The sequence below is a fragment of the Oreochromis aureus genome, linkage group 17, assembly GCF_013358895.1.
Source record: "Oreochromis aureus strain Israel breed Guangdong linkage group 17, ZZ_aureus, whole genome shotgun sequence".
NCBI lineage: Eukaryota > Metazoa > Chordata > Actinopteri > Cichliformes > Cichlidae > Oreochromis > Oreochromis aureus.
Genome location: NC_052958.1, coordinates 32192450 through 32220191, shown reverse-complemented (window position 1 = coordinate 32220191; position 27742 = coordinate 32192450). Strand labels below are relative to the sequence as shown.

General features: G+C 40.0%; 1 pseudogene; it reads left to right on the top strand.

Annotated features, from left to right (window-relative positions):
* The first annotated feature begins 674 nt into the window (after positions 1-674).
* Positions 675-27124, top strand: LOC120433851 (annotated as a pseudogene).
* Positions 27125-27742: the final 618 nt, after the last annotated feature.

The following is a 27742-nucleotide window of genomic DNA, read 5'->3' as shown; positions in this document are numbered from 1 at the left end:
TTGAGCATTTTGGCACAGGAAGTAGGAACTAGCTTTGCGGAACTAGCCTCAAGTTTCCTCTACCCTACCTGCAGTTTTTGTGACTTCTATGTTAGATTTATTTTTCAGATTTTAATTTTCATTTGATTGTCAGTAGTGGGAGAATAATACAGAAAAAACTGTCATTGCACCTTTGATTCATAGCTTGAGCACAGTACTAAAAACAATTTAGGATTAGTCTAATATATCTGTGAAATGTAGCCAGTATAGAAAAAAATAAAGTCACTGATGCAAACTTTGAATGCATCGTGCTTCCTTGTTGAAACCTGAAACTGGTACCCACAGTTTGATATATTCGGCAAGTTGATCACTGACAGTTATTTTAGATTGGAGAAACTAGTTGGTTTATGATAGTAGTGGTTAAACGCCTCAAACTGATTTGGGGAGAAGTCTGCAGATTTTTTGTAAGGTTTCTTCTTTCTAACTCCCAGCCACCAATTTTCCAGCATTTACCAGCCTTTTACGTAGCTCTCCCTCAGACCCCTAAACACACAATGAGGAGTTGGAACTCTGTAATTTGAACTGTCTTTCTATCTTGAAGAAAATACCTTTCATAATTAATGGCTTGGTGTATATCTCTCCTTCTGTCAGAAAGAGAACCTCGTTTCCTTCCCAACACATTGGGGGACGTAGAGATGGATCCACCTATTAGACCTGCTGGTGAGGTCTTTCATTAATTATGTCCTGCTATCATTTTGTAGCATCATCATTTATTGAGCTCTGTCCTCCTCCCTCTCAGCATACAGAAATGTGCTCTATAATGAAAGAGGGTGACCTCAGTGACCTGCTTCCTGTTTTGAAACAGAGATTAAAAAATATCCCACTGATGCAGCAATCTTTCCGTGGCACTTTTTGTTTTGATAGATCGAACACAATCCCTTTCTATGGGTGATTTTGCTGGGAAAAAGCACTGACTATTTTCTACACGGATGTTTGTCCTTGTTAAAAATGTTTTATGGATGTTCATCTTGAAGTGCTTTGGAGGTAATAAACTTCAGGGAAAAAAAAATCAAAGATCCTCAGCAGGAGATGCACATAATGGGATTTCTGCATTGGCCGGGGGACGTTGCTCTTCTCTGAAATGTACCATGGCACCGACATGACAACTTTTCTCCCGCTCCTCTCTCCCTCTGTGTTGCAGGTGTGAGTTCATCCTCTGGTGGTCAGCTTCTCGTTTCCCTGGGCAGTCTGCTTGATGACCAGCACTGGCACCATGTAAAGCTGGAGCGGCTCAGCACTCACCTAAACCTGACCGTGGATAAAAATACACAGCAGGTTCAAATACCGGCTGATCTCAGCCACTGGCACATTCACATGGTGAGAGGAAACACACACACACACACACACACACACACACACACACATTTTAAAGCAAACGTGTCAAAAGCGCATCCACTCCTGCAGAAATATTCATTTGTTCACCAGCGTGAGTGAGTTACTCGTTAAATAAATCAGACAGGACATTCAAGTCATATTAGTTCTCCTAGTGAATGAAAAGGCAGAAGGTGGGCAGCTTTCTGTGCCAAACCAGCTTGAGAGAGTTTTTTCAAAAGGTCTATTCAGTGCATAATTTAACTGTGTGAGTGTACTGAGGCAATGAAGAGGTGTTTTTGAGCTTATTTTTCTGCTTTAAAAGGCAGCGTACTCTGTGAATGAACCTCTTACAGCAACCTTGATGCCATTCAGAGGGAGACGGTAATATTATTATAGTGTGTTTTGGAATTACTGTGCAGCTGACAGTGGCGGCTGTCCAGAGCCACGGACTGCAGAAACCCATCCTGTCCAACAGGAACTTTCATGGCTGCCTGGAGAACCTGCTGTACAGCGACATCAACTTAATAGACCTGGCCAAACACGGCAGTTCGCAGGTCGCGGTAGTGGTGAGTCATTATATTTCAACATTTTATGAATTAAGTTTACCACATGCACTAAAAGTAATAGTGTGGTACAATTTTGCCTACTCATCGCTTGTCACTCATGATGCCGAACTAAAGCTGTAATGTTATTAATTTAAGTTTTGCATGTTTATATTAATAATTCTGAGGACATCTCTTTGTATACATGCAGTTTTAAAAAGTTTAGTAGAAAAAAAGCAAAGGTTTTTGAGGAGTGTCAGATTGAAAACAACTGCTATATGTCACCATTTAGTGTAGTAACTCCTTTCTTTTACACAAAGCTTTCATTGTTAAATATGTTAAAAATAAAAATGACCTCATCTTAGTGTGCGTAAAAGAGAAAAGCTGAGTCCAAGTCCAAAGCCACCTCAAAGAGTATAGAATCTGTTCTGTCAGTACAGTATTCATTGTTGTGTTGGGGTTCACTTGCCAGTTCATCTTCATGCGTCTCTGCTTGTGTAGGATGTATGGCACATTCATCTGTCCTTTAGCAGCAAGTGCCTTGACTGCCTCCACAATCAATTTGTAATATCTGTAAAGTATTGTAAATATTTTCTTTCAGCTTTTTGTTTTGTTTTGCAAGAACTGCAATGCTGAGTCCTATATGACATTTCAAACCTACGAGAAAAGAAGAGATTTCTGAGCATACATTGAAATTACTTCATTTTTGTGTACTAAAAAAAAAGAAATATTTTCAAAATGTATCTTCAGAAATCACTTCTTTTCTAGTAGGTTTGTAACGCATGTAGGACTCAGCATTGCAGTTCTTGCAAAAACTAAACATTCAATATTAGTCCTGAGTCCAGTGACTCCACCATCTAGTTGAAGCCTTTCTGTGTGGAGTTTGCACGTTTTCCACATGACATGGCCGATTCTCTCCAGGTACTCTGGCTTCTTCCCGCAGTCCAAGTACAGGTGTGAGTGCGAATGGTTGCCCGTCTTTCTGTGTTAGCCCTGCATCAAATTGGTGACCTGTCCAGGGTGTACCCAGCCTTCCACCCTGTGGTGCCTGGGATAGGCTCTAGCTGTCCCCCATGACCCTGAGGATAAGCAAAAGTGAATGGATGGATGGATAATTATTGTTGTATTGTTTTACACTTTCTTCTCACTTTAAATCGTGTTTGGTGATATGATCCACTTTGTGTGTTATTTGTAAGAATGCATTAACATCTATCATTATTGCATCTCTAGTGAATAATTTACTGGGCCATTGCATCGATTGAACCAATGTGCAGAAGTTAAATGTACTTCATTAATTCACATAATTCACTCATCAGCTATACATTTGTGTCTAATTGTGTGGTGTTCAGGGGTTTATAGTTTTTGCAGTTAACATGGACACAATGAGATGGTCCTATCACACAGAAAGTAGGATGTGCACTGACTGCTAGGTTAGCAGTTAGCGCTAGTCAGCTATTGGAATGGCCGCTGTGCTCTGCCTGTACTGTTTCTGCAGTTAGTAATGGTCTTCATGTGGATTTTATGTGCACGCTCCACTACCATTCTATGTTTTCTATTGGTCATGCAAATGTATGTCACCAGCGAGTGCTCACCAACCAGGAAAAGAATAAATTTCAGAGCACAGCGGTGCCATTGAAGTGCTGTATGTGAAGGGCACTTTAGCGTGGTGCTAATTTCAGGGCGAATTTGAGAGTTTATGTTTGTATTGTTTTTGGGATCTGATTCCTAAAAAAGTTTTTAAAAGTTGTTTAAAAAGTCAGTCACATATCTAGGGTTTAATATGGATATGAGGGGTAGCATCACTGCAGTAGAGTTTTTTCCACCACTATGATTGTTTGTAGGTTATAGGTCATAGGTTTATAGGTCAGTCTGGCTGATCCTATTTTCATCCACCAGTAGACTGCACCTGTAGAAAATCCACCTTGTTGAGCAGTTACAGAGCCCAAAAATGTAACATATACATCTTCCACATATTGCTTTGCTCTTCCAATGCAATGTTTTATTCATCGAAAATGTATTCATCAGTTGTTTGTCCTATGTAAGACGTGGTTGTGATTGCATATTATTGTCAGTGGTCGTGGTCGTGTGACCTAACACAGGTGATTAAAGATGAGAAGGTATGCTTGTACATCACAAACTACTAGATGCATTAAATAAAGAAACTAGAGTTCTGCAGTGTGTCAATCATTCATTCTTTTCCCTGTGAAAATCAAAAATTAGCTGCAAGTTCAAATCAACTTTCAGTTTATGTATTTGTATCTTAAGAATAAGTGACATTTTTATAGTAAATAAAAAGTCTTCTGTAAAAAAAAATATTTCATAGAAAAAAATTGTGTTTTATTATAGTGATGATAGTATTTTCTAGTAAAGCTGTGTTAAACTTCTGTGAAAGCCGTCAATTTATTATGATAGTAATTAATCATTTAGCATTTATCATTCTTCTGTTAAAATGCTTCCGTGATGAAAGTTTGAACAAGTTACAAACTTTTATTCCCTACGACAGACTTTTAGTGACTTTTTCCCCAGCCTTCCTCTTTGCCTTTTCTGCATCATGGTAATTGTTATGCTAACGGTCACTGTCATGATTACTATTGTTATCATCATTATTTTCATCATTTGCATCATCCTCCTCCCTATTTTTACACCCATCATCATCATCAGCGTCATTAGCATCATCATAATCTCCTTCATTATCATCACCAGTGTCATCACATGTACATTCTGGTGTTACAAAGCCCAAAGCAAAAGAGCTGCATGAGACAAGTGGCAGTTAAAAAAGGAGAAAACTTGAACCATACTAGTTTTTATAAAACTATATTTCTTGTGTTGTATTATTTCAGTTTCCCGATGTAGTTGAGAAATTTGATTATGTGGCACAAAAAGGCAGTGTGTGCAAAGCCTTTCTGACTCTGATGTTTCAGGTTTCCAAAGAAAGCCTTCAGCGTTTTAGCTGTTCAGCTGATATCAGTATGGAAATACAGGTGTCCTTTTTCAGAGAGGTGCCGATGAGACCTCTGTGACACCCAGTCAAACCAAGTCAGCCTCTGCAGTTGATGAATATTCATGTTTTATCTCTTTCATAATCATTTCTTTCTCTCTCTCTTCCCTCCTCCTGTTCTCAGGGCAATGTGACCTTTTCTTGTGCTGAGCCAGTTTCAGTCGCTGTGACGTTCACTGACTCCCACAGCTTCCTTCAGTTGCCTGGCCTTACATCATGGTCAACAGGGCTAGTGTCTGTAACGCTGCAGTTCAGGACGTGGAACAAGGGAGGTCTGCTCTTGACCTTTGGTCTCCCGCAGCAGGATGGCACAATTTTTCTATACCTGAGCCAGGCGAGGCTTCAACTACAGATCAGTAAAGCAGGCAGATCCTCGCTGGATCTCAGCGCAGGTGGGTTCAGTCATGATCTGGATGTTTTTCCATTCATTTGTGCATACACCGAGTATACTTAATGGTCACTTTATTAGGTACACCAGTTCAACAGCACAACTATCTAATCAGCCAATCACATGGCAGCATTTAGGCACGTAGCCATAGTCGAGAAAACTCTTGACTATGATTGTGGCATGGTTGTTGGTGCAAGACCAGCAAAACATGCATGATTTTTCCACATCTCTAGAGTTTACAGAGAATAGTCTGAAAAAGATATCCAGTGAGCAGCACTTCTCTGGCAGAAAATGCTTCATTGATGCCAGAAGTCAGAGGAGAACTCTGTGGATAGACTGCTTCGAGCTGACAGGAGCAGTAACTCATATACCCACTCATTACAAATGGGCTACAGCAGCAGAAGACCACACTGGCTGCTAACCTGATATGGACCAAAATTTCTAGGGAAAGTTTCGAACCTTTTCGAATTTGTGGCGCGAAGAATTAAGTTCTGAGAGCAAAAGGAGGTCCAACCCAGTGCGGGCAAAGTGCACCTAACAAAGTGGTCAACAAGTGTATGCATGTGAAAAATAGAAATGGAGTAATATATATTTTTCTTATACTTGAAATTAAAATTAAACCGAGGTCACATCCTGATTTAAACTCAACCACACCCTGTTCCTTATTTTGTATGTGTGTATTTGTGTCTCAGGCTCAGGTCTGAATGACGGTCAGTGGCATTATGTGGAGCTGAGCTTCAAACATGATCATCTAAGCATCACAGTGGACAAAGACGAAGGAGCCACCGCTCACATCAGCATCTCGGTTCCTCTCACCTCAGATAGTCAACTCTTCTTTGGTGGTAAGAATACCAGCATCATGTACTACTTTTATATAAAGAGATTTAGGGGGTTGGGGGGCAGATTTTCAGCGTTTCTAAAAGTTCTCTATGGTCAAAGTCAACAGATTATACATACTGTAAGCATGTGCAAGTGCTTTGCTGCCAGAGATAGGGAATCTGCTGACATCGACAGACAGGGGTAGTTAAAATTCATGCAGGTACTCGGGTAATAATTATCATCTCCAGATCTCCTTTGGAGGTTTAGTGCCACCCAGAGAGGGACAAAGTCATAAAGCTACTCGGTGCTCAATCCCCACCCCCCTCTTCTTTCATCTTTCTTCTGGCTGCTCCACTTCTTTCCCATCTTCCTTCTTTTTTTTCTTCCTTTTTTGTCCTTACTGTATCCACTATTTTCTCTCTCTCATTCTGTCTCTCCAAATCAACAGTGTTTTTATTTTAAAATTGAGGTTTTCTTCTTTTCATTTCCCTCCCTCCTGTTACTGTAGCACATGTATACTTTCTCTCTTCAACCCCTACACATGTACACACATGGAGCTAAAGACAAACTTGTTAAGAGATCAGCTGCAAAATTACATCCACCTGCCTAATATTGTGCAGGTCACTTCCATGCCACAACAGCATATATCAGAGTGGACAAAAGCCCTCTGGGGGTGTGCATTATTGTTTTCAGCAGATCCTCTGGGTTGTGGTGCTGGGTGGTTGTATAAAGCAATGTTTCTGAGATTTTGTCAAAGAAACATTTACATGAATGCCAGGGCCCAAGGTGCAGCAAAACATTTTATTGATCAATGTTATTTACTTGACCTGCCCGTGGTTTGAATGATGTGTCTGATTGGTGTATCTGCAGTACACTAGCCTACTGCACAAACCTAGTAATGAGGGTTGCTTTGGACACCCCCTTTCCATTGACATTGTCAGTAACACTGCACCTTAAATAACCCTGTTTGTCATTCACAGGATGTAGATTAAATTGATTCATAACTCTATAATATAACGAATATGTATCACTGTAAGCAGCTGTAAAAATACATCACATTTTTGTTAATGTAAGGATATATGTTTTGAAGAGTTTCTTTTAAACTTTTTTATTTACATGCATTATCCGTTCACACACCTTTGCCTGCAGCATAAATGTTTATATACTGTTTATGAATGGTATCACAACATTAAAGGAGTGCTCCAGTTTTTCTAAGAGACAGCATCCTTAGTATAATGAGCAAAGAAGGGCAGTGAGTTCAGCTGTAGTTAAACTTTCACATTCTTAACCTAATTTCAGGTGAAACTCAATTGTTGTGACATTGTGATCAACACTAAACTTCCTGCTGCGTCATCTTGACTGCCATAAGCAAAACAGATCCAACAAAATCTTCTTCTGAGCTTCTAAAATTTAAAGTTACAACGACCAGTGACTCGTCTTTCCCCCCTTCCTGTGGGAAGAAGTGCCAAACTGTTTGTCTGACTGGCTGTAATTAGAGCAATACAGAGCCGCGAGCAGCAATGCTGTGTTGGGTCACCGAATGCTGCCATCCAGGATCAACCTGAAGCATGAATCACTGATGGATAAAACATGGGGCTCATTCACAGGATTGGGCATAGTGGATTTATCTGACAGCCACCTCTGGACTGGTTGTGCTGAGGGCTTAAATCAGAGTTCATACACAGAATCCAAAGACTGTGCACACACAGAGCAAGATAGGGGAGTGGTAAGCAAAACCATTTTGAGGGTAACTGCCTGAGAGAAAATAGATATTAGATCATGATGATATTGTGAGTTGCTTTTTTTAAGATAAACATGGACTGGGCCGGTAGGTGGGGTGGAGGCCTTTGTTGGTCAGCTACTCTTTTGTGCATGAGGTGATCAGAAAAAGAAATCTTACTGAACCTTTGCATTAGTACAACCAGCAGGTCAAAATAGGTTGACAAAATATATCAACATCTAAGCATTTGTGTTCTGAAAAGGCTGAATACTACTTGATTTTAGTTCTCCTGTAGGTTTTCTCTGCTGCATTGGGGTTTCGACAAATTTCGTAAAAACTTTGATTGCCTGGATACATAAATGTGTCACATTTCTATCTGTTCAACATTTGTGTTTCATGTGAAAAATTGAAAGCACAAATGTGCTCACAGGATGCTATGGAGTCTTCTTAAAAAACTAAGTACACCCTTATTGCTTCTATAGGAATTAAAAGGGGAAGTGGCAACCAGGTGCTGAAATCAATTCAACTGGTCATTAGCAAGTGTGAACTCTATCAGTGAACAGAGCGGGAGGGAGAGAAAAAGAGAGGGCAGGGGCAACGACAAGAGACAGCACCATCACTTTAGAAAGGTATAGTAATCATCCACAACTATTTTCAGTTGTGGATGATAAAGGATTCAGAAAGTTCATGCAGTGAATCCTATGTATGCAATTCCAAGCAGGAACACGCTCTCCTGAAAAATCAACCCTATATGACAGAGAATGTGCATCTTCTTTTTGTTTTGCATATTTTAATTTATATTTAATTGTGTTGTGGTTTGCAGTGTTTTGTGTTGTTTCACTTTAAATTTGTTTAGAAAGAAAAAGCCAAAAATTTAAATAGTTAAAAGTTGAAATGCAAATAGTTGGTTTGTGTATTTTATAATTTATTTATTACATTTTATGTGAAGTGAATAAATAAAAGTATATTTACGGTGGCCCCTAGAGACAACACGCGTACAAACTCCAAACCACATACAAACTCCGAAGCGTACAAATTCCAAAACACTCCAAAACACATGCAAATTCCAAAACATGTACAAATTCCGAAGCATGTGAAACCTCCAAAACACAACAGAAGTGCTCCAGGATGCTAGGGGCAGTGTTGAGCTTTTGTTACCTAGTGGCTACACAAGCCAGGAAGTACCAACAACCGGATTTGGTGTGTGGTAGTAACAGGTAAATTAACTTTTTTCTTTTTCTTTTAATTATTTGAATATATATGACTGTTTGTGTATAAATACACAAACAATACACATATGCTTTCAGTTGTGTAATTTAAGTGATCTAGGTAGCTTTTTACGTGCTTTGGAATTTGTACATGCTTTGTCTCTAGGGGCCACCGTATATATTTATATACAAACATATATGAATAAAGCCACGTTTTTTACATTAGTAATTCCTTTTGTGGAATTGTGTTGTTGATAAAATTAATTACAGCAACAAAACAACCTGAAGAGCCTGTTGGGAGCCGAAAGAGCCGGCTCTTTTTGGTGAGCCGATCTGAAAGAGCCGGTTCTCTAAAAAGAGAACCTCATACCAACTGTCAAGCACAGTGGTAGCAGTTTGATGATTTGGGCTTATTTTGTAAAACCAGGACTTGGGCCCCTTGAAGTCACTGAGATGTCCATGAAGTTTGGCTGATCTAGGTTGTGCAACAGTACAATGACCAACTGTTATACTGCTGAAGGTAGTTCTTAAAGCTCGTGAAACTTGACATGTACTTAGTTTATCAGTAGAGAGTACAGAAGTAGAGTTCTGTGAAAACTTAATCACAAATATTTGAAACCCCTACCATTTCCAAACAATCTGTTAGTCTTTATAAAACCTAACGGTGCAGTCTTCAGAGGTGTGATCATTCTATAACTTTGAAGAGTGTAAAATGACTTGAGAGTGTTTATTTAAGCTTATGAATGATGATGAATAATAAAATATAATCTAAAAGTTTTTAATAATATTCTGAAGGAGCTGCTTTTTAGATGACAGCTGCAGTTGCAGTGCCTGTTTGTCGCAGCTGACTTTGTTTGCATTCATTCTCAGCTAGTCCCTGTAGTTCACTGCTAGGTTTCACACGAGGTCTTGGCTCTCCACATTTTGCATTCTAAAATAGTCAGGGGTACAAAATCGACCTAACTGCAGTCACGACCTATCACCCATTGAAAATCTTTTGGAGCATCATGACAAAAAAATACAGCAAAGGAAGCACTGAGCTCTTAAACAGCTGACAACCCAACAGGAATGAGAAAATGTTTTGCTTTTAAAACCGCGGAGGTTAGTCTCCTCAGTTCTTGCTTACAGAGTGTTGCTCAAAACAGAAGTGATGTAGTACGATGGGAAACAACCTGCTGTTCCAAAACAAAAAACCAAGGGATATTAAAAACATACTTCAAACTGTTTCTTTGTTTCCACAATGTTAATGTTTGTTTTTGTGAGCTGGTTTTTATGAGACGTCTGTGGGCTAAAGAAAGGTTTTTTCGTGCAATTTTTTTTTACATCAAAAATGTGAATTAAGATTTTTTTTTGGTGTGTATTTTTGCACCTAATTAAGATGTGAAGAGATAATTCTCAGGAAGGATGGAAATAAATATTGTTGAGAAAAACTTTGGAGAAAATCTATCTCAATTTTTTATGTTAAAAATGATAATCGAGTTCATGTCAATTGGATAATTTAAAAGTCCAACCATTAGATGTTTTTCCCTTCTCAGGTTGTCCCACTGAGGAGAGCGCTCAAAAGTGCAAGAACCCCTTCAACACATTTCAAGGATGTATGCGTCTCTTGACTCTGGATGACCAAACTGTTGACCTGATCAAAGTGCAGCAAAGGCTGCTGGGAAACTACAGCCACTTGCAGATTGACATGTGTGGCATCATTGACAGGTAAGTCCCTAAAAGTACCACCTTTCATATGTAAGTATGGTGCCAGGCTGAATGTAGACATAGTGAAGTGACTTTTATTTGTTAGTAATTACAACTGACATACAAATGACAATGTAAGAATAACACCTAATATTAATTATAACTAAGTACTGGGTAATAATTAGAGATGCACCATGAACACGGACAGTAATTTTTTTAATTTCAGTGTTCTCCACCCAGTGTATATATCCGTAGACACTATAATGATGATGGACTTGGCTACCATGAAATTACCCATTGGTTTCTGAAGCCGCTTGAGTTTCCACTGTTGCCGTTTTAAAAACAGATGTTTACAAGATGTCAGAGGTCTGACTGTGAAATTTGTGATTGACAAGTCATTAGCCAGTGAGTGTGCAGCAGTTTCATACCACAGATAATCCTCTAGAAACATAATATGACAATGTATTTTTAAAGAATAGACTCAAGCTCATTTATAAGTAAATGAGCTTGTCCGTTTCATGTGTTTGCAGCAAATGCACAGCGGAAAATACCTGAGGGCAAACTAGCACAACCACTAACACACAGTTAGCATGTGGCTATGGCCAGTAGTGAGTTCTTCATTGTTACCATGAAAATATTTGTAAGAAAAACCTTTTAAGATACTAGTAAGAGATACTTTCTAAATATACTAGAAAATTGTTTTTACCTGGCATTTACCTAAATAAATCTGTTTAACCTGTTTTTGTTTGGCATTAATATATATATATATATATATATATTTATGTAAGGTAATGGTGGGGGTACAGCACCAACTTTGGTGTCTTGACAAACCGGCTCTAGCAGTTTGGCTTGATTTAGGAAAATATTGTAGTTTGGGGTTAAAAAAAAAGTTCAGAACCAAAACCCTGCTGTGGGAGTGACAGACCCATCTTACTAATGCCATAACCGGGTGTGTCTAGGCAAGTGTGTATAAAGCCACACCAGCTGCTTTGGAATTGGCAGTGGACTTTGTGTGTACTCAGACCGGGCATGGTTGCCTGGTACCATGCCTGACCACAATTGTCCCTCCTCCCCACTCCCCTGCTGGCCGTTTAATGATCTGGGTCCACGTACGCATCATTTTGTCTCAGCATCTCAACTCTTCTCTCTTTCTTTGCCACTGCTGGGGAGCCTATATGTGGATTGTAGGGGTAGTGGAGGAGTGGAAACAGCAGGTAGTGATCCAGCAGCAGCAAGAGGTACTGGCATGTTGGAGGGAGAGATGGAAAATTTCGCATCTCAAACAGACCAAATTTGATAGAGTGAGGACTGTAACATGTGCATGATGCAGTGCAGCTCAAGCTTCGTCTAGCTTGTAGGTTACTCCTCACCTTTGCAAAGAACGAAAGAAAAAAAGGAAAAGAAAGTGCTGTTTGTTCGATTGTCAGCCTTTGGAAAATCGCAAAAGTTGTTGCAGCCCTAAAATTTGCCACAGCAAAAGCGTGGGAGGAGGCAGTTTCAAACAAACACTTTGATTGAAGCATACTGACACCTTTAGGACGCAGATGCTTTCCAAAGCTATAAAGTTCCTGAGCTTACCACCACCACCTCGACCTCTGTCCACAGTGACTGTGAGTGTGTGTGTGAGTGCGTGTTTTGAAGCCAAATAGATGAAGCTGTCAGAAGGCAGTAATTCTGACCTCTTTGCTTCTGCCAGGTAGCTGACAACTTAATAATACACCTTGTCAAAGCACACACACATTTTCAAATAAATAGAAACGCAGGTCACTAGGAGGTCCACTCTTCTTCTTGTTGTGTCTGACTGTCTCTGTGTCTGTCTATCTGTCTGACAAACACACCGGTTTGTCAGCGTGAGCAGGGACTCACAAACATAGAATTTGCTATGCAAAGTCACTGTGTGTGTGTGTGATGTGAAAGCATATCTAGGAGCAAGTGCAGAGCAGGCAAAAAGAGTGAAAATACATACCTTTCCCTTCTCTTGCTCATGCAATACAGCACGCTACAGCTATTTGAAGTCTTTGTTGGACATTCCAGTCGGGCTGTCCAGTAATAATTTTCAGATCAGGGAAGTTTCTGTGCCGTGTTGCTTTAGCCAGAGGCAGTAATGGAAACCAGGGAGATTGGATGCGAGTCTTGTGATCCAAGCTGCATTACAGCACACTGTTCCATACTATAATGTTTCAGATAAGCTACAAAGTCTTGACTGAGTTAATCCAGGACTCCTGTGATGTGGACTGCAGTTCGTGCAGTACGTGACCAAGTCGCATTGCAAATCATCAAGCTAGGAGCCCCCTGGAGACATGTTTGTAAAACTCTGGATTTTCACTGGGTTAGGGCATCTCACCATTCAACCCAATCTGAAGTCTTGTTGTCTGTGTTCCTGTCTGAGGCTGCAAACAACTTCCTGAATGTTGAGACAGTTGACAGAAAACTAATGTTTCTGGAAAGTATTACTCTCTGTGAATGTAAGCAGTTCTAGCCAAGAAAAGTTTAGTTTGCTCAACTTAATGAAGATAAAGTTATGCTGTTGATTTGATTTGTATGGAAGTGCCATGAAAGTCCATCCAAAAATTATGGTAAAAGGATCTCATCAAGTCAAACAAGTTGGGGAAAAAACTAATTGGAGATTGGAGACAGATGTTTCCCTCATAACAGTCTGCAGTCGCTGAATCTGTTGTTTATGATTTAAACAGTTAGAAATCAGTTCTTCACTAAGTTTGCTTTACCTCTTTATTCCCCCTTGTTTATTTTCCAGATGTTGTTGATATCCAGTCCCTGTTTTTCTCTGTTTTCTCCTCTGCCCCACTCGTTTCCTTCCCACCTTCTCTGATTTTCTCTCCCACCATCCCACCCTCACTCTTTTTCTTTGATCTTTTTGGATGCGTTGCACAGCTGAGGAAGATTTTCTCACTTTAGTACCCAAGAACGTTCGAGTAGAACAAGACATTTTTGAAATGTGGGGTTACCATCAGGAAATTTGGCAAGTAGTGTTAGAGGTTCAAGTCTAGTATTATGTCAGTGAGGGTTCTCACAAATATACAGACGTGTGCTTGTGTGTGTTGACAGCTGATTAAAACTGATTTAGGGGTTAAATGCTGTTGTAGAGCTCCTTTTCACACACAAGATTCAACAAATGTAACACAGCTCCTAGTCATCATTTAATAGTTAAAAAGAAAGTCTTTATAAGAGTCAAGAGATTAGATTTTACTGTACCAAATGTAATTTCTCTTGTACACACAAAGTTGATGTTGTTTGCTACTGACAACTGTAACATTGGTACACATCATTCATCTCATTAATACCTACATACAAAGTAACACAGTATTCTAAAAATCCATAAATAATCCATTATTGCTGCCGGGGTGTTTAACAGCAGTAATGGAGTGATGGATGCAGCAGTGTCTGTGTTTTAAATGGCTGCACTGAAAGGAGGTGAAGGGTGTGTTTTTCTCTTTCCCGATGCTGTTTTCCTCTTATGCAGTGAGGAGTTTGGTTGTTGTTTGACTCCCATGCTCTCCATGGCCTTTGTGTGAGGCAGCCTTTTACTTCACTGACAGGCTGCCAAAACATGCTGAAATTCCACAGTGTAGAAAACTCTCTGCTATTGTGTGGTAGATGAGAAGCACACTCTGGGCAATGAAAGAATACAGAAAAAGCTAAAGTCCACCATGCAGTACCATGGACACTTGAGCACACTTTTACTTCACAGACTTTCCACATTAGACCCCTGCTTTCTGTGTGAAGCTCCAAGTACCCCAAGTTGACTTGTTAAATAGTGTATTCATGGGTAAGCGTTGTGGAGATGGAGAATATTGTGCTATTTTTCGCCTGCTTAGTATGATGAGTTAGAGATGAGTGGAAGCCAACTTTTTATGGGAAAAACGTCCTGCTTAGACAAATTAAAAGTTAAAGTGGGCAATTTTAAATACACGTAGACATTGAGGGCTAGCAGGAGGGGCTATGCGCTTACCTGCTGCTCTGGCAGGTAGCTCCATGCCCCCCTGGGTTTTAAATGCACCTTAGAACACACATACATCAACACTACATATGAGCGGGTGGAGGGAGGTTTGGAGTCTTCTCAACCCCCGTTCTCTGCGGCCTGCTGGAGCGGGGGGGCTAGGAGGAGGAGCTGGCCGTCCGACTGGGGTCTGGAATCTATCCATGAAGCCAGGTAACACACACCAATTAGTTAAACTGCAGGAATGTCTTAAAGACATAAAGACCTGGATGGCCGCTAACTTTCTGCTTCTTAATTCAGATAAAACTGAGGTTATTGTACTCGGCCCTGAAAATCTTAGAAATATGGTATCTAACCAGATTCTTACTCTGGATGGCATTACCTTGGCCTCCAGTAACACTGTGAGAAACCTTGGAGTCATTTTTGACCAGGACATGTCCTTCAATGCACATATTAAACAAATATGTAAGACTGCTTTCTTCCATTTGCGCAACATCTCTAAAATTAGAAATATCCTGTCTCAGAGTGATGCTGAAAAACTAGTTCATGCATTTATTACTTCCAGGCTGGACTACTGTAATTCACTATTATCAGGAAGTCCTAAAAACTCGCTGAGAAGCCTTCAGCTAATCCAAAATGCTGCAGCAAGAGTACTGACAGGGACTAGAAAGAGAGCATATTTCTCCTGTTTTGGCTTCCTTCATTGGCTTCCTGTTAAATCCAGAATTGAATTCAAAATCCTGCTCCTCACATACAAGGTCTTAAATAATCAGGCCCCATCTTATCTTAATGACCTTGTAGTACCATATCACCCTATTAGAGCACTTCGCTCTTGCACTGCAGGCCTACTTGTTGTTCCTAGAGTATTTAAAAGTAGAATGGGAGGCAGAGCCTTCAGTTTTCAGGCCCCTCTTCTGTGGAACCAACTTCCAGTTTGGATTCGGAGACAGACACTATCTCTACTTTCAAGATTAGGCTTAAAACTTTCCTTTTTGCTAAAGCATATAGTTAGGGCTGGACCAGGTGACCCTGAATCCTCCCTTAGTTATGCTGCAATAGACATAGGCTGCTGGGGATTCCCATGATGCATTGAGTTTTTCCCTTCCAGTCACCTTTCTCACTCACTATGTGCTAATAGACCTCTCTGCATCGAATCATATCTGTTATTAATCTCTGGCTCTCTTCCACAGCATGTCTTTCATCCTGTTTTCCTTCTTTCACCCCAACCGGTCGCAGCAGATGGCCGCCCCTCCCTGAGCCTGGTTCTGCCGGAGGTTTCTTCCTGTTAAAAGGGAGTTTTTCCTTCCCACTGTCGCCAAAGTGCTTGCTCATAGGGGTCATATGATTGTTGGGTTTTCTCTGTATTTATTATTGTGCTATCTACTGTACAATATAAAGCGCCTTGAGGCGACTTTTGTTGTGATTTGGCGCTATATAAATAAAATTGAATTGAATTGAATTGAATTGGAATGTGGGGCCTCCCTGCTGCTGCGGAGTCGGGGCGGTCTGCTTCTCCCCACCGCAGGGAGAAGGGTAACACCACCTGGGTCTGGGTGCAGTTTCCCCCTCCAGGGGCAAGGGTACCTAGACCCGGTTCTTAGAGTACGCTTGGGGAGTGTGATTGTGTGTACAGCGTCTCTTTATGTCTGTCTCCACGTTGGTTGAGTGTGGAGTAATTGCTTATGAGAGCATGAGGGTGGGAATGGTTGTTTGTATCTGTGTGTGCCTGTATGTCTGTGTTTATATGTCAGGTTGGGTATCAGATGCCACCTCTCTGGGGACATCTCAGGCCCTCCAAGGTTTGGAGGCCTATCTCCCCCCACCACTTCCCCTGCCGGTGGCGGACGCCCTCAGACATCGGTGCGTTGGTGGTTCTTTGCGTCCGGGGATGGGCGCCCAGGTACACGCTCACTCCTTGGCGGCTGCTTATCGGGGCCTGGAGCCTGGGGCTCGCTCAGGCCACTTCGGAGGTGGGGTGCCTTGGCCTCTCGGCCTGGGGCTGCTGCTGAGTGACCCTTCATCTGGGACTCTCCTCAGCTCTTTCTGGGATAGTGGCGCGGCTGCCCCTCTGTTGGTCTTCCTTGGTCTCTTGTGTTCTGGGGGCCTCTGGATGTCTGGAGTTTTGATCTCCTCCATACCTGCTTCATGCCCTGGAGGACGGGGCAGTGGCCCCCCACACCCTCTAGCAGATCATTACATGAAGGAACCTTTTAAAAAAACAAGCGCGTCCATGCTCACAGGTGTACACACGGGTGATCACACACACAAACTACACCCTTTTTGGCTCTTACCTCAAAGCACACTGTGCGCTGTTGATCTTACGTGCTGCACAATAATGTTTAATATTTAGTATTTACTGTCATATTCCCATAGATCATTGTGATGTTGTTTATTACCCTCGTTTTCTTCTGCTTGCTTTCTTTTTTCTTTCTCAACAGGTGATCCAGGTGATTGATATATGTATTTTTTGTCTGCTTATTCTGTTGGTTTTTGTTTTTTGCCCTTTATCCTGTCCCTCTTCCCCGCTGTTTTTCTTTCCCTCTTTCTTTCTCCCCTTTCTTTCCCCCAGTCAAGTCTGTCCCGTATTCAGCAAATGAAAATAAAATAAACAATAAAAGGTGAATCAAATGGACCATTACGGCAAGGCTGGGATGGTCAATTTGGTAAAGTAAATCCGTCGGGCATCTTTCTTCGCCTTTAGACAATAATTCTGATGGCAAAAGAACCAAACGGGACAGGTAAAAAAAAAAAAAAAAAAAAAAGTTAAAGTGGGGTTGAGCAATAGTTTTCCAGGCTGACTGAATTCTTTCAAGTTCTTTTTTACATATTGGCTGCTTTTTCACCTATTTTCAGCCCACTTTCCAGACCTGACCATTTTCAGAGAAAGCTCTTTTTGTTTGCCAAGCCACTTAACACTGACCTATGAGTCATTCAAGCATAAAAAAGGCACCTAACTCAAGGGCTGAACCAGAGTTGTGTCCACACATAACAGACAATTCAGCAAAGAACCAATTCAAAATTGTACCTTTTGGTACTTTGTCACTAGCAACCTGTAATAAAAACAAATAACTTTTTGTAGTAGAATCTAAAAAAAAATGTGTTTGACAGATATAAAATAATATTTTTGCACCAACAAAGTGATTCCCAAAGAACTTACCATATCTTGGCATTTTATGCAGTGTGTCCTTCAAACAGTTGATGATAGAAGAAGAGGCAGACCTAAAAAAGTGTCTACAGCAGATGAACAGTTTCTGAAAGTCTTGTCCTTAAGATCTGAGAGATGGTCATTCTGTTGATTCTATTGCTCTGTCATGGTTTGGGGCTACATTTCAGCCAATGGTGAAACAATGTTGGAACTATTAATGTAGTAAAATAAGATCAGATTTTGATCCACCATGGTACAATCTAGAAAACGGACCATGTCATTGGGTTTAGGTCAGGTGACTGTAGATGCCAGGCCATCTGGTGCAGCACTCCATTACTTCTTATTGGTCAAATAGCCCTTACACAGCCTGGAGCTGTGTTTGGGGTCATTGTCACTGTCATTCACCTTTTCTGCGTCACACAAAGACACAGCGGGTGGACCCAAAGATCTCGATTTTGGACTTTGGACAGATTTCTACTGGTCTAATGTCCAGTCCTTGTGTTTCTTGGCCCAAACAAATTTCTTCTGATTGTTCCTTTTCCTCAGTAGTGGTTTCTTGGCAGCTATTTGACCATAAAGGCCTGATTCACTCAGTCTCTGAACTGTTGTTCTAGAGGCGTGTCTGCTACTGGTACTCTGTGTGGCTTTTATCTAGGCTCTAATCAGGGGTCCTGTTAAGTTGCGATTTATGAGGCTGGTGACTTGGATGAATTTATCCTCAGTAGCACAGGTGACTCTTCCCAGAGCGGCCCTCATGTGAGCCAGTTTCGACGTAGCGCTTGATGGTTTTTGCGCCCACACTTGAAGACACATTCAGAGTTTTAGCAATTTTCCAGACTGACTGACCTTCAGTTCTTATATTTATGATGCACTGTCATTTCTCTTTACTAAGCTGATTGGTTCTTGCCATAATATGAATTCTAACAATTGTCAAATAGAACTGTCAGCTGTCCCAACCCCATTAAGAAGGTAAGAAATTCCACAAATTAAGACTGACAAGACCGACCTGTGAAGTGAAACCCATTTCAGGTGACTACATCATGAAGCTCATTGAGAGAAGGCCAAGGGTTTGCAGCACTGTCAACAAAGCAAAGAGTAGAGTTATTCATCAATTTTTGATTTGCTAAATAATTCCATATATCATGCTTCATATATTCGATGTCTTCAGTTTGTATCTACAATGTAAAAAGTAGTAAAAATAAAGAAAAGATAAAAATTTATATTTCACGTTTTGAGACAGATCTTAAAATGTCCTCAGAGTCAACGGAAGGAATTCTGACAGTGTGATGTCATCTGGTAAAAAGCAATAAAAAGCAGCACTTCTAGAGTGTGACTTTTGCAATGTAGACATGCAGGAGTTGGAGTAGTCAAGCCTTAAGAAAATTAATGAATGAAATTTTCCAGATGGGAATGCAAATTTTGCATTAATGTGTGATTTCACAGATTGCAAAAGAAAACTAAGGCCCATTACTGCAGTGTCCTTGTGTGTTGTGCCTGTGGAGTGCACATGCAAATTAGCTTATAAGTGCTTATAAATACAGTTCATGTAATTGCACTGGGTCCCAGCTAAATATACACAAAATTACTGTTTTGCAGCTCTCTTAATGTTTTAGGCTCACAGGAGCAACTTGCTTATCTCACCTCTATTAGGAGCAGGACACATGCAATGTGATCCTGTGAGAAACATTATGCAGAGCACAGGCTGCACAGAATGGAAAGCGTTGCTGTTGTGGCTGTATGCTGTGTTGTGGGAGAATTAATTGAAAAAAAGAGAGGTATGGGTTTGATAAATAATGTAGCCATGGTGGATTGGTTGCCTAAGCCAACAGACGAAAAGACAAAGAATTCATGTAAAATCATTATTGTGTATTTATAGGCTATATATTTAGTCTGTGAGAGACAATAAGCATAAGGTGTTTGTATAGGGGTGCAAAAGAGGAGCAGCTATGGAGCACCACAGCAGACTGACAAGAGAAAAATGCTGTTCTGTGTCTGGCACAAAAGTGTTTCTTTCATGCCTTTAAAAAACAAATAGAAACACAAACAATAAATTGTGTCTTTTTTTCTTTTTTTTGAGTGGCAGGTTGGGTGGGAGTTCAAGAGTTTTGTCTGTGGATCCTACAATGTTAGTTAACAATACTAACACAACAAAGGAATGTTTCAAGCCACCTACATCTGAGAACACACACCTGTGCTCTCATTGACACTGAAATAAAGCCCTCTGAAATGTTGTTTTTTTTAAGACTGAAAGTTTTTTATTGAAAGACTTTGTATATTCCCCATCTCTCCTACACACCTCATCAAAACAGTCAGGCATGCTGAAGGTCTGTTGTTCCGTGCAGACATCCGTAAGAAACTTTTTCAGATAACTTTAGAAAAAACACTAAACATCTCTCTGTCTGTCTCTTTCATTCTCCAAGGTGTTCCCCCAGTCACTGCGAACATGGAGGAATATGTACTCAGTCGTGGAGCACCTTTCACTGTAACTGCTCCAACAGTGGCTACAGGGGAGCCACCTGCCACAGCTGTAAGCAACCACTTCATCTGAAGCTCTTTAAAAAGCCTGAAGCCTAAAATTTATCTAGGAAAAAGTAGTGACATTTTTTTTTTCCTTTAACTTTTCATTTATTATTACGTGACACAGATTTGTGTACTTACACATTGAGCAGAAATGTAAGTGAATGTAAGTCCAACCCTTACTCTCTTGTGTTGCTTCTCTATGCTCATCAACTAGCCGCCAGCTCTCTCGGCATGGCTTTGGAGTGCAGACCATGTCTTTTTGTCTGTTTTTTGTTAATAACTTTTACAGCGAAAAGAGTAGAAGGCTGCTCATACGTGCGTGTTATGTTATTTCCTATAAGAAAAGGTTAATGTTTAGGACTTTGTACTATTTACTTAATAAAATAGAGGCCACATGCCCTCCAATAGTTATTTCACTTCCCTTTTTCTTTTCGGGCCATTGTTTCAGAACTTTAATTAGCCATGTTCAAATGGGAATATATCGGTCAGATTGGTGGTACTTCATTATGCTGAGTAAATTGGACTTCTATTCAAAAGTCTTAAAAGGTCGTATTTTTTGCTTTTTGACACCTGCAGATATCCCACTATCTCTCATCTTCGCTTGGTGTATTTGTTCAGTTTGAATATATGTATGTATTAATGTCACGTGAAGGTGTGTGTTTGAAGTTTGTACAGTGACATGACAGACTGGATTTCACTCCCAGTGGACACAATCAGCCAAAGGTTCACGCTGAAATCAAACACCCATCCAGCATAAAAAATACATAATATGTACATTTCATAATGAATAATGAATAAGGTTGTCTTGCAGAGAAGTTATCAGATTAAAAAACGTGCCTAAACTGGTACATTTTTATATGTGATATCAGTTTATACCTAACCCATATCCAGTGCAGAGAGGGATGAAAGGTGCTCTAAATAGCTTCTCCCGATTGCATTAGGTACTTTAGAATTAAGTTAAACATGCTTTTAGTGAAAAAAAAAAAGAGCCTAAAAAGCTGTGGTTGGTTTTCATTGAAAGTTACACTTTACCTGCAGGCCTGTGGAGACTTGTGAATAACTTTGCCCCAAATTTGATATGCTGCTTCTTAACAGAAATAGCCCGGTTGGTAATACATAATGCAGAAATAAAGTGTCATTTTATCCACCGAGGAAAAGCTGAACAAAGAACAAAGGGATGGCATCCTGCTGCAGATGAAAGCCACAGTTTTCTCCCACTTCTCACTTCAAAGAGCACGCATCAAGCGCTGCGTCAATATCCGACTGTGACTTCTTCCTGCTTCCTTAATAGTTTGATTTTTAAATGTATGGGTTTCCCAGATATTAAAAATAATGTACACTCTTATGTATGAAAATGTTTTCTCCTCAAAAAGTTTTTAAAATTATTATATGGGTCGCCACATATGAACTGCAATCAAACATGAAGAATGAATCCCTTAATTTAATCGTTGGGCTTAAATGTGTTAGAAAAAAAAACAGAGGGAGAAATCAAGAAAGATACAACGATGATTGGAAAAAAAATATAAAGAGGGGGTTAGAATAGGAGTAAATGGGAGGTACATAGCAAGCATGTCAATAAAAGGAGAGTACGTCTCAAGGCAAACTATTCTTTCCACATAAATGGATTTCAACTGAGAGAGTGCCTACAGTATTTTAGGTGAGTCAGATTAGAAATTGAACTGATTTTTTGCTTTGATTGTACCGCTGAGCATTAATTGAATCCTTCTACACGCTGGTGGTGTGAACAGCTCTGAGCTGGATTAGGGCCAGTTCTCCCTGTCTCTCTCTCTCTCCCTCTCTCCCACACACACACACACACACACACACACACACACAGCTGTGTTAATTGAATTTGGGTCAAAACCTTTCTTCAGCTGTATCAGGGCAGTGTCTTGGGGAAAAGTTAAGCATTGATGTGGCTGTTGCTGCTCATAGATGGACTCAGACATATTCCCTTGTGGATGTGTGTCTGTATTCTACACAACAAGCATTATGTAATCATAGGGCTTTACATAATTTGCTTTCATCTAATTTTTCATCCAGTTTTTTTGTTACAATTTTGATTGATAGATGTTTTTAATTATTTGAAAATCATTAATCTTGAATTTTTTATGCACATACTCTGGGTATACATGTACATATGTACTGGTGGGCATGTAGTCTGCTTGACTTTTATACTGAAAACAGTCAGTGACTATGTGGTGATGACCTGTTGAGATTAAGAAATGTGTAGAGATGATAGTAGAACAGTAATGAGACTTGAAAAACTAGAACAAATCGGACTGGAAACGGAGAACATTAGCCTTGAAAGTAAAAGTTCTGCCTCACTACTGAATTTTAAAAACTTGTCATATATCATTTGAAGGCGAACACTTTCTAGTTCCAGGTTGCGGTGCACCTTTCACAGTTTCACTACTAGTCAGCAAGTAGTTGCTGAGTGTTTGCAGACAAATCAGCATCTTTCTTGCAAACTACTGCTAACAATGAAACCACAGGGAAGTTATGACCACTTTTATCTTGCAACTGCTGGCACTCTTCAGCAAACAATTGCCTAGATGACTTGCCCATGTAACTGGTGCCTGTGTAACTACAGTCACACTAGGGAAAATTATTGGGACTGTGTTTGATGAACTTTTAATTTCATTGCCTTTGAAATCATTCTTTCAAAGTCAGATCTGCAACCATTTATAGTCAATCGCTGTCTTTAAAGCAACTTTAGATGCTGAGATGTTGCTATCAATATGCAATTACATGGGGTCAATTTGACAATTACATCCAACCCTATTTGTGATAAATCCTAAAGCCGCAAATCCGTAGCCACCTGCATACACAGAAATTCAATTAAAAGGAAATACAACTATTTTATTGTCTCCATATTCAGAGTCCTACCAGAAACTCATAAGTCTGAAACAGAAATTTAAATTTAAAAATTCCCCACAAATAGTGCAGTACTTCCTGCACAGAAAAGTACTGGCATAGGAGTTTGATAACCTTGCTTTCTTATAGGAACATAACCAGAATGCATTGAATTGGTAACCAGTTGATTTAAGTTCTATTGCAAAGATATCAGTGGATATCAGAGTGACTCAGATTGATTGCAACATTTTGGCAATCAATATGGATTTATAAATTTAATGTCTGTTGCAAATCTGTGCAATTACCTTGCGGTAGAAAGTTTTGGACAGAACACTTTGAAAATGGCAAAAAAAGATGTTTCATAAGTTGCAGTCTTATTTTTACTCTAGTGTGACTGAGCCATAAAGCAAGTGAGTTATTTTTATGTGATGTGACACATAATGTATTAACTGGTAGTGTTGGCTCTATATGTAGATACAACAAATAAACAAGAATGTATTTGTTGTTTGAAATTTGTATCATTCAATTGCCAATGTTAGAAATAATAAAAGGGTTACATCATGTGAATTCAGTTTGACTGTATCGCCGTCCCACGTCTGACTGCCATTTATTAGGATGCATGTTACGGTTTAATGGTCCCAAGCATAGCTAAGAAATCAATAAGTGTTGATCCAGTTTATTAAAGTTGACGTTTTTTTATTGTGTTCTTTTCCTCAGCAATATATGAACAGTCATGTGAGGCATACAAACACAAAGGCAACATGTCAGCGGACCAATCAAACCCCAGCTGATTTATTGTAACATGACAGGTATGGTACACAAACGTATTCTATTTCCTTTTAAAGAAAATGTGCATTGTTTTTGTTTGTTTTTTTAGTTTGAAAGATTGTTTGGCTCCCAGCGTAACTATGTGCACACCTTCTCTTGGTCTTTCCACCCTCCCTGTCTCTCCACCAGAGGATAAGACGTGGATGGTGATTCAGCACAATAACACAGAGCTGACCAGAGTTCAGTCCTCTGCTGAGAGAAACCAACATTTTGCCTACTTTGACTATTCCTCTGAAGAGGAGCAATTAGTGGCTGTCATCAGCCAATCAGAGCACTGCGAGCAGGAGCTGTCCTATCATTGCAGGAAGTCCCGCCTCTCCAACACACTCGGTAACGTCTGGAGAAAGAGTTGTTAGTTATTATGTGTTAAATTCATCAACTTTTTAAGATAAGATATTCAGAAGAAGGGAGGTGGTGTGAACTGCTGATGTATTTAATTTAGTAAGAAATTAGAAATAAGATTACAATACTGCTGCACATTTGTTTCTAATTTTACAACACAAATTAAGTGGATTTGTTTGGTTTTATAATAAAGATTTAACTATCCATCTATCCATCCATCGACTCTCTTCTAACATAGGGCGAGGGGCGTAGTACTCCCTGGACACATTCACACCTATGACCAATTTAGAATCACCACTGACTGCATGTCTTTAGACTGTGGGAGGAAGCCAGAGTACTCAGAGAGAACCCATGCAGACATGGGGAAAACATGCAAACTCTGCACAGAAAAGCTGGTCAGGTGGTGGAGTCAAACTCAGGACTTTGTTGCTGTGAGGCCATGGTGCTAATCACTGTGCCACAGAGAAAAATGAAATGATAAAAAATAAACGAATGAAAACAGATGAATGTTAAATTCTCTACTGGGAATGTTTCCCTTCCCAGCCATCATTATCTTTATAGGAATCACCGTCTTCATACCATTCCAAAATCACTGTGAAATTGATTGCATTTGTAGTCTAACTCTTCCCTGTAGTGAAAACTAAATTAACGCTTAATCACGTCTTTATCTGTGTGTGTGTGTGTGTGTGTGCTCAAGAGGGTGCTCCTTTCAGCTGGTGGGTGGGAGGCACCGGACCAGGTCAGGTCCAGACATCTTGGGGTGGAGCACTGACCAGTTCCCGGCAGTGTGCTTGCAGTCTGCAGGACAGCTGTCTGGATCTAAGTCACGACTGCAACTGTGATGCCGACTACGACCAATGGTACTGTACTTTGGAACTGCAAATGTGAACTATTCTGGTATCACTCCAGGCTTTAAGTTCTGGGGTCTATTTAAATCTGGCTTTTTGATTCTTTGTGTTTTAAAAGAAAATAGCTTTTGTTACTGTATCATGGAAAGCGGGAAGAGTGTGTCGCTGCATTTTGAAAACACGTGTATGTCTCTGAGATTCTTTTACAAATTGATTTGGTTGCTTCCCATGACATCCTGCCACACTGAACAGCAAAGAGCCATAAAACAACAAATCCCAAGATATTTAAACGTCTCTCTCTTTTTGTTATCCACTCCTTTTTCATTCAAATCCTTTCATCCACCCTGTAAGCAATTCTGTATTTAGCTCACCTTCTCCAATCCTGTGACCAATTCTGCAGTTAGACCCATGTTGTAACCAATCCTGCTGCTGCCTGCATAGCCAAAGGTCCTTCATTCTATTATCTCTTAGCCTAAATCTGTACTGTGGAACTCTATTTTTATAGACTCTTCTCCTGCCATCAATATCTCATCAGATACACGGGCGCTGAATGCTGCCTACAGTCCCAGATTTATTTTTTGACTACATTTCACAGCAACAAAGCAGACTGCTGGAATTTGAAGCACCACAAAGCCGAGCGCGTGTGGTGACTTTACAGATTAATCACTCGACCTGCGTTCGTTCAGAGATGGTTTTCACAAGACATTGTTTCAGACATGTTGTGTCAGCTTTTCTCAACATCCACCAGTGAGCCTCAGAGAACAGACAAGCACAGTCGAGAAATGAGGAGTTACTAATCTAAATACGGCCTGTCCTATTTTTTCAAACACAGTTTTGTTTGAGTTTTAATGGTGACAAGTTTTACACTTGCTTTGCATGCATGACTATTCTGCTTTATAATACCGATGCTTTCTCACCTTCCACACTCTCTTCCTGTTCTTTCTTGCATTTTTTTGCCTTTTACCCAACCCTCCTCCTCTGTCCCCTCTTGTTTTTCTTATCTTCCCTCTGCTGTCTCTTCTTTTCATCCTTGTACCTCAGGACTGAGGACTCAGGCCTGCTTACCCATAAGGAGACCCTCCCAGTAAGGTCTCTGGTGCTGGGAGACATCCATCGGCCCGGGTCAGAGGCTGCCTATAGGGTCGGACCGCTACGTTGTCATGGAGACAGTAAATCCATTTCAATTGGTTATGGTTTAGCACAATGGGGATGATGTTAAATATTGAGACCTCAGTTTTCTCCATGTGAATATCATACATATTGATGATGTTTTGATGGAGTACTCAAGAAGTAGGTGTTATTCAACCACAGAGTGAAGGGAATTCAAGTAATTAGTGTATCCAATCACCCACCATTTAACTTGTTAATGGGAAAAGAGTCTGCACAAGCTAATTAGTAGCTAAAATATGACTTTATTTTTGCTCTTTAATAACAACCGCTAACACAAAGATGTATACCAAACTAATGCAAGTGATAGATTTTACCTTGTGTTAATTGCTTTTAATTTTACCACTTAGTTTAATGACTACATAAATAAATGGCTTGCTAGATAAATCAGCCTAAATGAGATAGCATAGCTGGAGTTATGCCTTTATTCTTAGTTAATTAGCTGAACAGTTGGTTCATTTCTCTACCATGCGATTTTCATTATATAGCCATCATAATGAGTTTGATTTTAATAAGCTTTGTTCCAAAGTGATATATCAATTTTTTTAAAGCAAGTTTTACATCCCTTTTTTATGAGCAAACATAAAGAGATGATATGACACATTTAAGAAGTGATTTTCTTTTTCTTTGCAGAGAACTTCTGGAATGCTGCATTTTTTGATAAGGAGACATCCTACCTTCACTTCCCCACCTTTCAGGGAGAGTTGAATGCAGACATCTCTTTCACATTAAAAAACACACATTAAACACACATTAAAAAAAGAAATGTAGAATAATTCCTTGGTGAAGCAAGACTAAGTGGCTGCTAAAGCTAAGAGACAACTACAGTTAGCTGTGCTGGAACTGCTAATACCTAATTGTTACTACCCAAAGTTATGGGTAAAGGGAGAAATAATAATATTGATAATATTAATAATTATATGAGATGGAAGAACACGTGGAGGCTGTTTGGGTAAGTTTGAAAAGGCTTACCTTTTTAACAATAGTCAATTTAGAATGCTTAAAACGCAGCTTGAGAAAAATGGAGCCCCAGAGAGAACGACCACAGGTACAAACTTTACACAGAAAGTCCCGATAAGGTTTGAACCCATAATGCTAACAACTCAGCTACATGGCACACCAATAGATCCACCCATCTTTTAGTTTGGGTGGAGGGACTGGGGCCCATTCCAGCCATGCAGAGACCCTGATAGCAACGTCTGATTGATGATGTGGGACTTGTACAACTACTTCTATCGATCATGTTAATTCTGTGGCAGAACCACAGCTTTCAAGTAACGTGGAGTTTAGACTTAAATTAATTACTTTAAATAATCTTTTAATTAGTGAGGTGAAATTGAATTCTATTTATGGATATAATGTAA